The sequence below is a fragment of the Elephantulus edwardii genome, unplaced genomic scaffold (genome assembly GCF_000299155.1).
Source record: "Elephantulus edwardii isolate Elephantulus edwardi_28Jun2011 unplaced genomic scaffold, EleEdw1.0 scaffold00060, whole genome shotgun sequence".
NCBI classification, from domain to species: domain Eukaryota; kingdom Metazoa; phylum Chordata; class Mammalia; order Macroscelidea; family Macroscelididae; genus Elephantulus; species Elephantulus edwardii.
Genome location: NW_006399810.1, coordinates 2,005,908 through 2,022,036, shown reverse-complemented (window position 1 = coordinate 2,022,036; position 16,129 = coordinate 2,005,908). Strand labels below are relative to the sequence as shown.

At 38.5% G+C, this 16,129-nt stretch overlaps 1 pseudogene; it reads right to left on the bottom strand.

The window, feature by feature from the left end:
* Positions 1–7,531: 7,531 nt before the first annotated feature.
* LOC102843931 lies at positions 7,532–8,990 on the bottom strand (annotated as a pseudogene).
* Positions 8,991–16,129: the final 7,139 nt, after the last annotated feature.

Genomic DNA, 16,129 nt, shown 5'->3' with positions numbered 1-16,129 from the left:
TATGCTTCTGGATAGCTCCTCCATTCCAGTCTTGTGGAACAACCAAATTAGTGTTGCAAGCAAGGTAATTGCCTTTACCACTGTCCTCCAGGGTCTCAGTGGAGGTACAACACTACAGCACTCCACTTTCAGGTACCACCAGACTATCTATATAATAGCTATATATTATTATTATTATTATATAATAATCTATATAATAGGCTTGATTTTCCCTCTTACTCTCCTCACTTCAATCACTTGGTCAGAAAGAAAATCCCAGGAACCATAGACATGGGTTGAGGGAGAGTAGGAAATACAATTGTGTTGGGGTTAATAGGATCTTACCGCCCAGCTCATGGAAGTTACTCTTATCTTCCAAGCCTACTTTAGCTCTCTTTCTTGTTTTTGTTTGATGATTGGGTCCTGATATACACATCTATCCTGTGGCCACCCAAAGGAGCAATACCCAGTTCTTGATGCGAAGGTCAGGCTGCAGGTCATTTGATGTCCCATGGTTAGGCATTCAATTTCTATAAAGATCAAGTAGTAAAGCAGCAGCTTCTTCGTAAAAGAAAAATAAGTCATCGCTAGAGGAAGGGGATGGATTTTCTCCACCATCTACAGACCTACATTGGGGTTCTCCTAGTGATACTGGTTAGAGTTTTCATAGAACATCCTTATTTGCTACAGAAACTTGGACTCTCTTGGATCGTAAGGAGTAAGTGATAGAGAAGTTTGAACTGTAGCCAGACAAAGTTGTAGAGTCTGTTTTCATTTTATTGGTCTCTACTCAAAACTGGAAGACATATATGTAATTCTGCAGAGGAGGTAAAGCAACACGCTAAAATGTTTTGCTTCTAAAATTCAAAATGACTATTCCAGGATTGTTTCTTAAGGCAGGAGATAAGAAAACTGATCATGGAAGGGGCATGCTCTAAACCTCTGCTCTCCTTAAAGGTTCACTGATTTGCCACAATTGAAATTTTGAAGGGTTTATCTCAGGCTCTAAGGGGAGTATTTGGAGAGTAGTGTCTCAGGTATTCCTTCCTACTTTATTAGGTTTTATTAGAAGAGTGCCTATGTACTGTGATGCTGGAAACATCAAGATCTTTGAAGATTATATTATTGTAGATAACAGGACAATTACACTAACTCTGAAGCAAAGTTGTGAAATTGAGTCCATTCTGCCTCAGGGACCCTCTGCCTGGTTTCCCAGGCCGTACATTTTAGAGTGGAGACTGCTCACCTTTTGCCTGAGGTGCTGCTGGTGGATTCAGATGTCAGAGATGCTTAGAGCTCCTTCCTTGCAAATTAGTGTGAAGAGCAAAACATTAGTCGTACACTAATTTACAGATTTATGTATGTGTGCTTCAGTGAAGATAACAACAATTGTAACTGCCTGATGAAGATTGTAATTTCCCATTATTTTTGGGAAATGATGTGATTTTTGTTTAGACCGAGTTAAATAGACATTTGATAGATGTCACATCTGCTTGAAGCTTCTCTCATTTCTGTTTGATGGTTGGCTCCCGCTACACACCTTTGACCTGTGTGTGGCTTGGTGGGTGAATTGGTCAATCCTCAGTTCTTGCAAGACTTTGCTGGTGGTATGCAACCCTGCCTTTACTCTTTGCTCTCTTTTTGCTCTTTAGTTTTTGCTCTCTGGACAGGGAGGGCAAGTCCCAGTGACTTTCACTCACCTCTTCTTACCAGTATGATCCTCACCCCGTGAGGAGGCTCCCGGTTGTTAGGTGGTGCGTGTCTATTCCATGTCTACATTTAGGGACCGAGGAAGAAACAGCTGAGGCAGCTGGGAATTGATGAATCACCTGACCACTGTACATTATGTCACAGTGGCATTTTGGATTCCTAAAGTTAGCGCCAACTCAGGGCCAGTGTCTGTTAATTTATTAAAGATTTAGGGGCGTTTGTTTCTTTGTTTTACTAGTATACAGTCACTTTATCAATGGATGCAGGCTCTTTGAAGAAATATTTAGTGCGAACTGGTAGCCTTTTTGATGCAAATTCCATCACAAATATAAGTAAAAAATACACAAAGATTAGTAAATCTTTATCTGAAGATCCATTTTATTGGTTAATATACTTAAAAGTATGGTGCACATTTTCTCTAAAAGCTTTTTAAAGGAGAAAATACCTTCTTCATGGCTGACTTTTCAGTGGAAATTACAATCTGGGGCACTTCAAGGGCATACTCTCTCTTTGTAGACTGGACGAATATATATAATGACCCAGAGCTGATATTAGAAACAATAAAGGAAAGACAAGAGAATAGTTCTCCTCCAGACCAGCAAGCCGCTGATTATTATGACAAAGGTATTTGCAGCCTGCAAAGGTCAGCTTGTCACCTCTGCTCCAGCTGCAAATCCTTTTCAATAAGGTGCCTTTGAAAAGTGAATCTAGGGCAGTAGACCAAGCATGTGCTTCCTGACTATCTGAAAAGACAAAACAGCAGTGACTAAAACTTTAAACATGAAAGGGAAGTAATCCAAGGTGAGCAAAATGTCAAGTTAAGGAAACACTTAAATTTGGAGTTGATTCCCAAGGGCAGTTGTAAACACTTGTCTCCTGCATTGAATATTTCACTCCAACACAGACTGCACCCAGAAAGGTTGGCTGGGGAACAAACACCACTCTGTGAATGTGCATCATTATTACTTACAAGCTCAGAGTGGGCAAATGGGAAGTAAACAGTTTTGGAGAATCCACAAGCTAGAAAGCTTGACAAATAATTGACAATTTAGGAGCCCAGGCAACTACAACCCAGAAGTGTGCCTCTGCAAAAGCAGAGGACACAGCATGGCTTTCTTTGGAGGAAAAGCAACCTTTGAATAATGTACTAGAAGCTTGCACAGTTCAAGTTGGGTTGCCCATTAGAAAGTACAGCTTATTTAAAAGAGCTCATTTAAAATCTCTTTTGCCAAGGTTCGTTTGCACGAGATCTCTTTTAAGAATAATTTAGTTTCTGGTTTCAGAGAATTTAAAATCTGTAGGTTTCCCCCCAACTCTTTCCATGATTCAATAATAGAAACACCTGTTAGATATTTGATCTGATTAAAGTTTAGATCTGGGTTCCATTTTAAGAGTGCTTTCATGAAAACACAGTCGTGATGTTGTGTCATTATAATTCCTTCCTCACCTCTAACCACTAATATTAATTGCAAAATGAGAAATGAACAAAAGCAAAAACAAGCTAGAAAAATGAGTTCTATGATATTCTGTGCATAAGATGTTATACTTCAGCAACTCATTCAAAATTTTAAGAACAATCATATTAGAATGCTATCTCTAACTTAGTAAAGTATATATTTAAAATAATTATTTGATTCTGTTGTTTTTGAAAATGATAACATGCTGAGGCAATTTTCTGTGCCTTATTTTTTCCATAATCTCTTTTACATAAATGTTTATGTAATTTCTACCTATAGTATATATTTCAAGCTACTCTATGAAATGATGCATCAATTTTAAATTTGTATTTTCAGCAACTTTGGACCTCATTAAAATTTTCCACAGACCCTTCAAAATTGACATTACTATTGTGGCAGACTGTGAGATTTTAAGTTGTTGTTGTTTGTTGTTATGTGCCATCAAGTGGATTTTAAGTAGTCAGCTAAAATTAAGAAATCAACAAAGCTTTATTGGTTGGGTCTGGGCGTGAGCTGGTGTTTAAGCCATTCTGACCCTGAGGGGAAGCAAGGATTGGATTTTTATACAGACGTTAGGCATGGGGGTTAAACAGAGTTCATTGCAGTTGGCAGTTAAGATTTTTTTACACCTGGGAGTTGTTATTGTTTCTGACTTCTCATGGTGCATTGGAAAACAAAGAACTCATGAAATATTATACAAAATGGTTGACCCTGGAGGACATTATACTGAGTGAAAAATCTCAGTAACAAAAGGACATATACTACATAGTGGCACTGTTGTAAAATGGGACTGACATCGGGGTTGGGGGGAACCTAAAAAAAGAGGGGATAAATAATGTGTACTGTATTCCTGCATTGAAACAGATGAGGGAGAGAACTGTATAAAAGAAATATAGGATTAGGTATTATTTTCATGATAAAATTACAGAAAAAGAAATGCATAGTAAAGTGGACTATGGACTTGGTATTGTATCATGATGAAGAAATTTTTTTTTGTTTTCAAACAGAAAAATGAACTGGGGGAGGGGTGGGCAGGGAGGAAAATATGCAACAATGAATGAATGGGGAAAAATTAAAAAAATTATTGGGGCATGCATTTCTTACAGTAGCTATCAGAACAAAATGACTTCTCTAATATTAACCTGTACAATGGGTCCCGTAATGCTAACATAGAAAACTGTTACTACATACAAATCTACCATATAGACTTTCTTCTTTTGGGTTTACCCACCAGTGTATTAGTGTAGGAAGCTAGGATGGCTTAGTGGTAAGGAATTGTGCTGCCAATCCAATGCAAAGTTTATTGTTGTCATGTGCCGTTGAGTTGCTTGTGACTTACAGCAACCCTGTGCACAATAGCTCTGAACCCTTCCCTACCCTGAGACAATGTTACTGTCTCTGATACAGCTACCCCCATTAACCCAGTCACTGCGTCAATCCATCTCGTCCGGGTTTTCTTCTCCTTGGCTTTCACTCTGCCAAGCTTAATTTTTTTTTCTCTCCAAAGACTGGTTCCTCCAGGCCACGTGCCCATAGTATGTGAGATGGAGCTTCACAATCCTAGCCGCTAAGGAGCAACTTGATTTCACCCTCTCCATGACAGACTATTTGTTTTCTTGGCGGTCCGTTGTATGTTCAAGACTCTTCTCCAGCACCACAACTCAAAGGCATTGATTCTTCTGTTACCCTTATGCACTTCGAATCCACTAGATACTCCCAGGGAGAAAGATGGTCAATCCCCTCCTGTGCAATTTATAGCTGCTGAAAACTTACTGGAGGGTCAACTATGAGTCGGTTCCAACTCAAAGGCACACAACAATAGCAATATTATTAATGTGGTCATTTCATGTAACACTGCTAGGGTGGAGGAGGGACCACTCTGATGGCATCTGTTATGCTGCCAAGCAGGACCCCAGCACTTTGAATCCACCAGCAGCTTTGAGGGAAAAAGATGGATAGTCTTCTCTCATTAAGATTTACAGCCTCAGAGACCTGATGGAAGGTTGCTATGCATCTGAATTCATGGCTGTGGGTTTAGGTTTAGAGTGGAGAAGCACCTCATAACAGTGCAAATTATCACTTTGCTATTTAATTTTAAGGGAGCTCTGCTGCCCTACTGGATAAAGGGTTGCATTGCCGACCCAATGACAGGCAATTACAATCTTCCAGTTGCTCTGTGGTTACAAGGCTCTGAAAATCCACTAGAGAGTCAGTTAGAAGTTATAAGTCAGTTCCAAGTGGATGGTATATCAACACAACTTATTTTCAGTAAAGTCTTAGTATTCATATTTAATTTAATGTCTTAATATTTACTGTAAAATGATAGAAGGAATAGGAAAATTCAATCTGAGGAACTCATGTGTTTGTAGGAATTCCTAGTTGGTGCAAATAGTTAACACGCAGTCTTAGTTAATGCTTCTTTAACAAAAATACCACAGAAACCTGGCTTTATTTTTTTTTAAATTTCAAAATTATTTAATACACAAAGTGAAAAACTATCTAGAAATACAAAAGCATTTCACATTTCTTTTTTAAACAATACCTTCCAACTTACTTAACAGATGCGGTGATCTACAATCCTTTATCTGAAACTCATCAAGCCAGGTATTTCAGAATTCTGAAACTTTTGGATTTTAGAAAGGTAATTCAGTGTATCTATTATAGTATGCCACTACATAACCCTAATAGGGTCTGAGGCAGCATTTCTTGTAATAAAAAACACTATTTCTGCAGCAATGTAAATGAATATTCACACTAAATGGGATACATAGATCCAATGTCAATTCAGATTTACAAGCAAATGACTTGTCACAAAGCTTAAAAATCTTTACTTTCAAGCTTTTTGTATTTTGGAATTACAGATAAAGAAGTGTAGGCCTTTATAAATTTGTATGACAAGACATGAAGATTTTTTGACAAGTGACTCATTTTTACAAATGAAAAAACAGATAAATGTTTTCAAATACATTCTAAATTAACAAGTGTTTTCTCTGATATTATTAAATGTACATTTTAAATACATATACACACACAGCACAGTTCTTAACAAGGCTGAGAAACCAAGTGGTAGCAAAGGCACAGAGGCACAGTCCCTACTGCAGGAAAGGGAAATGGCCAAATGTGCAATAAAACTGAAAACGGGATTGAGCTGTGTTCCTTACAATGCCAGCAAGCACACTCATCGAGTGCAGCACAAGGAGGTAGGGTTTATTCTCCAATGAGCCCAATTTTACTTCCTCAAAAGTATAGGCAAACAGCTCTTATTTAAAATACATGTTGAGGTTTTCTTTTCTGTATAAATGACCACTTTGGGCTTTAGGCACCCCAAAAGTTAAAACTTAACGAGCTATTTGAAAATAATATTTATACCAAGTTTACACTGGATCATAATGTTTTTCCTAAGTAGTTGTGGTTATTTTAAAAAGTTCGTTGACTTTTTTTTTTTATGAAACCATGTATGTGCAGAGGTTAAAACTACACAAAATCAAAACTTTATGCTTGTAAAATCACAAGTAATTTCTGATAATGGCTGTTCCACTGACTGGTGTCTGAAGAAAGTTTCATGGGGTAAAACATCCAACATGTGTAGTGACCACTTCCATAGGTTCAGGGCAGTGAACAAGCATCAAGTCATTCTGTTAACCAACTCCAGTCCAAGCTCACTATACTACTGCCCCGTTCCTCCTTTGCTTCATGAATAATAGTGCTTAAATGGCCAAGATAGCTCAAATTTTCTTCTATCATTTGTGCTAAATTCTGCCCATCTTGAGTTACCACGCATGACAGAGGATGTGCAGGTCCTGTGGAAGTCGGCTGGAGACATGTTGATGCCTGAGGGGTGACTGCACTTTCTAAACTGGATCCTACAAGGGACGGGGCAGAACTCTGTGTACAGGCAATTTTAAGGAGATGCCATATTTCTTTTTGCCTCTTTCCCTGCATAAACATGACAGTGTTGTCAGCTTCTTAGATGTTACTGAGGGCCACTTCCACTTTGGGAAGTAGATCGATAATCTTCTGCTTACAGCCCAACAACTTGCTCAGATGACCAAACAGCTCCTTGAGACCACGGTCCTGACTCTGCACAGTGTGTACAATGAGCTTCACCATCTCTGTGCTGTCACTGTACTAGTGATCTGAAGGCCTGTGCTTTAACTGCTTATATAAATCAATGGCATGCTGCTCCAGAGACTCTATCTAGTCCCCCTGACGCCTTCCATAGGGGCTCTTCTGCAGTGACTGATTTCAGTGTGCAGCGACATAATCTGATCCTCCAGGTAGCCAATGACACCAACCTCAGCGCAGTGGATGGCCTTTTCTACCATTTCCTTCCATGCTTTTAACATCTTTTCTGAGGATATTCCATAAGTTATCTGCTCGCTGTATCACTCCAAGTCAAGCTGGATGCTTTTGTGAAAAAACTCTAGTTTAGCTTTCAGTTGTTGAGATGCTGAGATCAAAGTGTTCTTCATTTTTGTCAAGTGAGCATTATATCTAAGAAGAGTTAACATTGCTGCTCTTTGTCCTTGAAAGAGTCTGCTGTAATCTTCTTTTAACCCAGAAACATAATGTACTGCTTCAGCCCACACTTTACGCAGCTGTATAATTGGTAGCTGTATTTTGCTGTCCTGTACAATATAATTTACACAGTCAGATAAACTTCTGGAAGCAAATGGCCCTTCATATACAGTCTTACTTTTAACAAACAAATAAACCATATAGCTATCACAGCCTCTAACTCCATCGAGAACACATTGAGAGGCTGGTTTCCAAGAGTCCAGAGAAATTCCTGTCTCTGAAAAAAGCTCCTGAGAACCAGTATTTATTCCAGTTTCATGCTCAATATGAGATTGCAGTGAATGAAGGCTTTCATCAGGAGGCAAAAAAAATTATCTTTGCAGAAGTCATAGTTAAGATGTGTGCTATCTTCAGATTCAGAATGTGATCTATTAACAGAAAACATCTTGGCTGCTTTGAAACAAGGTCAACGGGTCCCCCTCTTTGCTGAGGATCCCAGTTCAGCATCAACTGCATTCCGTTTTCCATGGGTTCTATTATTAAACTACAAAGGCTATTTGGTTGAAGTAAATGGCTACTGAACCGAACTTCTCCTGTCATCTCTACAGATGCAAATATACACTTGGGGTCCTTCTTCTTAATCTTTTCATGCCAGGTAAATGGCTGAAGATGATGCAAAAAAGGCCTATATCCAGCAATACATTCAAATACCATGGTTCCAAAGCTCCAGTAATCAACAGTGGCTGTGTAAGGTTTATTTTCAAAAAGCTCTGGAGCCAAATACTGTAGTGTTCCCCACAAATGATGTACACAGACTTCCTTGATCAACGTCTTTGGCATATCTTAGATCAATTATTTTATGCAATATCTTCCCACCAACATCCTGAAGAACTATGTTTTCAGGTTTTAGGTCACGATGTATAATTTTGTTTTCATGCAAATAACGAATCCCAGACCCTATGTCACTAAGTAAAGAAAGTATCTGGCTTTCTTTAAGACCGCAGCAATTTTCTGGTTTGAGTAGCTTCCGACGATCTCCTCCGGAACAGGATTCCATTGCTCCATTAATCAAAATATTAAGTTCCTCAGGAACATCACAGGCTTTACAACACTGGCATGGTCCAACTTCTTCATGATCTGGATTTCATGGCACCACCGCTCTCTGTTTTTGGTACTTAGCTCTAGGCGACAAGACTTAATTGCTATTTTGTGATCGAGTTGCCGATGCTGGTACAAGCAGACATTCCCGAAGCCGCCGGTGCCCAGCCGCTCCCGCATCTCCCAGGGCCCATCCGTCCCTGGCCACAGGCCTGGGGGCCCCTCCATGGGGCGGGAGGGGAAGCGGCCTCAGGCACCGCCGCACTGCCAAGGCCGGTTCCCGGCCGCTGAGACTCCCGCGTCTCAGAAACCTGCTTTATAAAACAGAAATTTATTTTCCTATAGTTGTTGTCAAATTAGTTTTCGCTCCTAGTGATCATACAATGAAACTGATGCCAATTTACCCACACAATTGTCGTAACCTCTGTGTCAATCCATTTTTCTGAGAGTTTTCTTTTTGTGTTGATTCTCTATCAAGCATGATGTCTACCGCCAAGGACTGACCCCTCCTGATAACTTGTCCAAAGTATTTGAGATGGATTTTCACCATCCTCAGTTCTCAGGGACATTCTGACTTTCCTTCTTTCAGGTCAGATTTGTTTGTTCTTTTGCCATTTTTAATATTTTTTGCCAACACCATACTTCAAAAACATCAGTTCTGTGGTCTTCCTTATTCTTTGTCCCACTTTCAAAGGCATATGAAGCAATTGAAAATACCGTAGCTTGGATCAAAGTGACATCCTTGTATTCTAGCACTTTACACAGATCATCTTATATCAAACAGATTTACCCACTGCAATGTGGCACTTAATTTATTAACTGTTGTTTCAATAAACATTGATGTGAATCCAAGTAAAATTAAATTCTTGACAACTCCTGTCTTTTCTGCATTTATCGTGGCACTATTTATTGGTCCAGTTATAAGGATTTCTGGGTTTTTATGTTGAAATATAATCTATACTGAAGGCTATAGCCATTGCATTTCATCAATGTTTCTAATCTTTATTTTTGGCAAGCAAAGTGGGTAAAGAAGATTTTTGGTGAGGCTTCTTCTAATCCTGTTACCACTTCAGATGGTCCAGCTTCTCAGATTATTTGTTCAGCACAACGATTGACTAACTATGGAGAGAGTATACAACAGTAACAAACAACCTTCCTGATTTAAAACCATACAATTGTTCCTTTGTTCTGTTTAAAAAATGGCTTCTTGTCTAAGTCAAGATCTGTCTGATTTCAGCAATAATATTCCATATCTTCTTTTGAATCTGGTTTCAATTTCTGGCAGTTCTCTCTTGATACCTGATCAACAATTTTGAAATACATTCAGCAAGAGTTTTTTTGTGTGTGTGTGATGTTAATAATATTGTTCTATAATTTCTGTATTACCATGGATTACTTTTCTTTGGAATGGACATCAATACAAATTTCTTCCAGTTGGTTGGCCAGGGGGATATCTTCCAAATTTTTAACATAGATAAGTGAGCATGCTCAGTGCTGCATTTGTTTCTGAAACATTTCAGTTGATAGTTTGTGAATTCCTGGAGCCTTAGTTTTTGTTAATGAAATCAGTGTAGTCTGGAAGAGTACTTCAGTATCACTGATTCTTGATCAGACATGACTTCTTGGGATGATTCACTGTCAACCAACTCTTTGATACAAAGACTCCTTTGTGATTCAATACTCTACCCACAGAAGCATAGATTTTGAAACTCCTTCTCATATGCTTTGGGTATGTTGCCAAGAGAGGCAAGTCCTTGGAGAGGGACATCATCCTTGGAAAGGTGGAGGGTCGGTTTTATAATTTGTGGCTTGAAGTTTTCTTCAGTTCTTTTAAGTTGAGAAATGCTGAGCATGTTTTTCTCTTTTGGTTTTGTAACACAGATCTTTGCATATATTTCATGATAATACTTTGTCTTCTCAGCACTCTTATTTCTTCATACTTTTTTGTTTGTTTTAGCTTTTATAAATTTGACACCCAGGTGTCAAAGTCTCTTCTGATATACATTTTTGCACTTTCTCATTTTCTGTCTTTTTCATGACCTTTTACTTTCTTCTTATATTATGTGCTTGATGCCAACTCCAATTTGTTTGGACTTCATTAATTAGTGTTCAATATATCAGGTCTGTTCTCGAGGTGGTCCCTAAATTCAGGTAGTATACACAGAAAATTGTATTTCTATTTTGACATTTGTAGACTTGTTTTCATTTTTTTTCAAATTCAACTTGAACTTTCTTATGAGCAATTGATGCTCTGTTCCATGGTCAGCTCCTGGCTTTGCTCTGACTCATGGTATTGACCTTCCCTATGAGAAATAATGATGAGTGACAGATATTATACATTTTAATCATATAAATGAAGTGAGTATAAATCATATAAAAGTGAGTAAGTAAAATCTATATTGATGTGCACAAGTCTTGGATAAAGACAATACTACACTTGACAAATGAAAGGTGATGACTATTTAATTTAGAATACAATTTATAATACATAACTATCCAAATATTAATAATATACTGACATTTATAGACAATACAAGGGAAGTTATAATTTTAAATAATCACTTAGTATTTTAAAATATAAATAATATTACCCAGGCTACTTAGAGCTGACTCTACAGTGAGTTTTCAGAGGCTGTGAATGGCTTGGGAGGAGATTGCTTATTTTTCTCTGGAACCCTATCAATTAGATACTATTATTATCATCCAGTTAAATAAAGCCTCCTAGTTAAAAAAGCCTTTTGGTCAGCAGCATGGAGCTGGAATCCAATTTGAAAGCCATTGTAGCTGGGTTCTACAGTTTATAGGCCAAGATTGGTGAGCATTAGGATGGAAAGTTGATTCATTAAGGGCAGTGAAAGGAGGTGATAAAGCCTCCTAGTTAAAAATTCCAAGGGCTTTGTCTAGGTTGTTTTTTGTCAAACATTCTTCTAAGTGGCATAGCACTGCTCAGTGCATTGCTGTACAGCAGTAACTCGTGGTTGCTGTGATGCTAAACACTGTGACACTGATGTGCCAAACGTGATAATGGTTACCCATGGTGGACAGTGCTTGGTGGAGCTCGGAAGAAGGAGTGGCATTCACTTCCGAAATAGCTTAACTCTGGAAACTCTATGAACAGCGCTTAGGTCTTTCGTTCATAGGCTCGCTATGACTTGTCTAACAACAACAAATCATCATATCTTTATATTGACCTTTGCTATCATGACTTGAAGTGTTTGCTGCAGAGAATCTCTCATCAGTGGGCCAATAAGCAGCATTGTGATAGACGGAGAAAAGATTGTGGTTGTTAAAGATTTCATCTTGCTTCGATCCATAAACAACATCTTTGGCACAAGCGATCAGGAAATGAAAAGATGAGTAGCATTTGGAAAAATCTACTGTGACGGACCTCTCTAGAGTGCTAACATTGTCAGTCTAGAGAGCAAATTAGGCCTGATTCAGGCCATGGTCTACTTAATCACTTGCTATGCAAGGAATAAGGTGACAGAAGAAGAAAAGCTATCTTTGAATGTAGTGCTATAGAGAAGTATTGCACATACCACGGACTTCCAAGAGAACAAACAGATCTACCCTGATTGCTCCTTGGAAGCAAGGATTTGAAACTCCTTCTCACATACTTTGGGCATGTTGCCAAGAGGGGGACATAATACTTGGAAAGGGGGAGAATAAGCAAGGAGAGGAAGGAAGACCTTGGTTGAGATGGGTTGACACAGTGACTGTGGCAATGGAGTCAGGTGTGTCAAAGACAGTGCAATTGGCTCAGAGAGTGCAAGGTTCAAAGAGTTGCTATGAGATGTTGTTGACTCGAAGGCACCTGTTTTTGCACAAGTGTAATAAATTTGATTTCTGTATTAGTTACCTCTTATGTTCTTTATCCCTATCAAAGCTTTTTGCAAAGGATAAGTCATTGATCACACAAAGTTCTATCCAATTCTCTCTGACTTCATTTCCATCATGAATGCTGTGTTTTCTGACAATCAGTGCTGCTTTTTTTTAAATTTTGCATTTCTATCAATGCTTTTTTAATGCACAATAAATTATACATTTGATAAATTTCAAAGTGCAGAATTTAGTAGAAATTCTCATCTTCTGTTAGATGTCTTAGAGAGGGTGCAGCCAGTGTGCTCTTTGGAGGCAAGGATTATGAGGCTTCACTTCACATACTTTGGACATATTACTGGGAGGTGCTATTCCTTGTAGAGGGATTTGATGTTGGGAAAGGTAGAGTGTTGGCAAAGATGAGGACGATGCTCAACCAGGTGGGTTGAAAAGGTGACTGCTGCAATGGGCTCTTGTGTGTCAAGAAGTATGAGGATGGTGCAGGACAGGGCTAGGTTCTGATCTTTTGTTCATAGGATCACTATGAGTTGTATTTTGCTAGATGGTACCTAGCAACAACAGCAACAACATCTTTGTTACGCTAAAGAGTATATTTCTTCCTAGTGTTGTTACTCAGTTTGTAAACTTATCTACTTGGCTAAAAGTAGATTCCTGAGGGTGGATTCAGTTCCAAGCTTAAAGAACATCTAACGTTCAAAGTCACAGAGGTTCCATTTATCTCTATTAGACCAGTAGGTCTGGTTGTTTTATATTTTTTAATTCCCACCCCCCCCACATATTCTTTTCTCTTTCTCTGTCTAGATATTTCTATTGCAAACCTTATCAGAGCAGATTAAATATTTTATTGCAATTTCACTTTAAAAAATCTTCTGACAGTAAGATAATGAAATATAATTTAAGTTTGCTCCTTTAGCTCCAAAGCTTGAGCATTGGTAATGACTCAGTGTTACCTGGGAGGCATTTATCACTGAACGTTAAAGTAAGAACTCTAGCTTTGGCTCCAGCCTGTCTAGTGTTTTCATCGGTGCCTTAGGTAAATCTGACAAAGGCAGATTTATTAAATTTGGAGGCAACGTGAATTAAGAAGTATAACTAATGCAGAGTTAGACTGCAAATGACCTCAACTAACTGAATCTCAAAGCTGAAATTTAAAAATTAAGTAAATAACAACGGATGGAAGTTCATGTGTTTATTTGGTTCATCAGCTTTTATTGAGTTCCTAACCGTGTCCCAGCCTTTACGTCAGGTGCTGGCTATACCTGGATAAACAATCAAGCTAGAGTCCTACCTTGGTGCTTGGATTAAAGAAATGGATAAAAATTAATCTGCTGCTTGCTCATGGTAGGAAAGGAAAAGAGACTTTGATTGTTATAGATTTTTATGAAAAAAAAATCTTGTACCTTTTTGAGCATCAGGAGCTTCAGGCTACAAACTTTCTTGGGGTTTACATTGGTGGTTGTTAGTTGTTCAGTTGATCTGACCTATGACAGCCCATGCATTACAGAGCAGACTTGTCAAGGGGTTTCTTGGCTTTAATCCTAACGGAAAGAGATCACCAGAGCAGTCTACTAGTGTGTTAATTTGTTCCAACCACCCATCATTAGGTCTGCAATTGGGTGCAAACTGTTTACACTACCTCGAAATGTTAAACAGGTGCTAAAGAGCAATAATCTCACTTTTAAGACTAAGATGTGCCTCATCCAAACCATGATATTTTCAAATGCCTCCTATGCATCTGAAAGTTGGATAATGAATAAGGATGACAGCAGAAGAACGGATGCCTTTGAATTACGGTAGTGGTGGAGAGTATTGAGTATTCCATTAAATGTAAAAAGAACAAACACAACAGTCATGGAGGAAGTGCCATCAATGTGCCCCTTAGAAGCAAAGATGGGGAAACTTTCTCTTAACTACTTCGAACACATTACCAGGTGGGGCCAAAGACATCATGGTTGAAATGGTGGAGGATCAGAGAAAGAGAGGAAGACCCTAAACATAGATTGACTGTAAAAATGGGCTTGAGCATGAGGTTGGTGCAGGGTAGAACAAGATTCAGATCTGTTGTTCGTAAGTTTGCTATGAGTCGTAGTTAAACTCAAAGACACGTAAAAACAACAACAGAGACCTTTGGATGCATTTTGTGTATCAGACATGGTATTAAAATTATAAATAAAATATGTGATGTGTTAGCCAAAACAAAAGAAGAAAAAAAAATCTTAAGATTTGTTATCTTAAATGCAGTTTTAGCTCACTGGAAGTGATATGCCCACAGTTTTCTGTAGTTTTCAAGCCTCTGCAAGAGTTACTTCAGGGTTAGGGAGTGTGGGCGGATGACATGTTTTGAAAGACCCACTGAAAATCTAGACTGCACCTAGATGGAAGGAATCAAGCTGTCAAAGGATCTGTTAGCTATGTGTTTTAAAAAATAGCTGAAGGAACTGTAGAAACGTGCATGCTAAAGGAAGATATGGTAATTATCTTCATATATCTGAAGCTCTGACAAATGTTGTGTTGTTCGGTGCTGTTGAGTATGTATGACTCATAGATTACAGGAACAACAGAGCTAAACTCTGTTCTGTCCTGTGCAATCCTCACACTTCCTGACACATTAGAGCCCATTGTGGGAGTCAATCCATGTGGTAGAAGGTTTTTCTACCTTATTCCCTTTAGCCTGGTGTGAAGACTGATTTGCTATTAGAGTTACAAACTGAATTGGCAGTTTGTTGTGTTTGGGAAGAACATTGTTCGAACTAGTACAGTGTTTATCTGTCAGTTTGATGTACTGATAACTCATGAGTTACCTTGATACTGAAAGCTATGCCACCATTGTGTCAAATGCTACAAGAATTACCTGGAGTGGAAAGGTTTTAGTAGAGCTCCCAGATTAAGACAGATTAGAAAGTAGGGTTGGCCACCCACTTCTTAATAACAGGCTTCTGAAAACCCTACAAACAGCAGAGGAATGCATTTAGTTATAGTATTGTAGTGATAGAGCCCAGATTGGAAGTCTGATAAATAGACAAGGAGGGAAAACATCCCCTTACTTTTTGTCGTGTGATTTAGCAGAAATAGTATAAAATGTTTATTTTGGAATAATAATGACACTTCTCAGAGACAGAGCTGTTCATCAATGAAAAAGGATGGTTTTGAGGGCAGTGAATTTCCTGTCTCTACAAGTATTTAATCTGGGAAGTTGTCAAGATGATGAAACATCATTCTTACTTGAGGAGGATGAGATGGCCAGTTAGGGAATCTTCAACTCCATGGTTATGATCTTAATAATGTGTTTGCATATGTTATATGAAGATGTAAGTTTCTCACCCCCGGGAGAAAAATGACCAGTCTGAAGTGGAGTTGAAGAGTGGCCAATTTCCTCCCGTGTGATTAACTACTTTTGGAAAACCACTGAAAGGTCCACTATGGGTCGAATCCCACTTGATGGTACACAACAACAGTGTAATTTAGAAAGCTGGGTTGACATGGTGACTGTAACAATCACCGTCTTTGAGTGTATCAGAGATGATAAG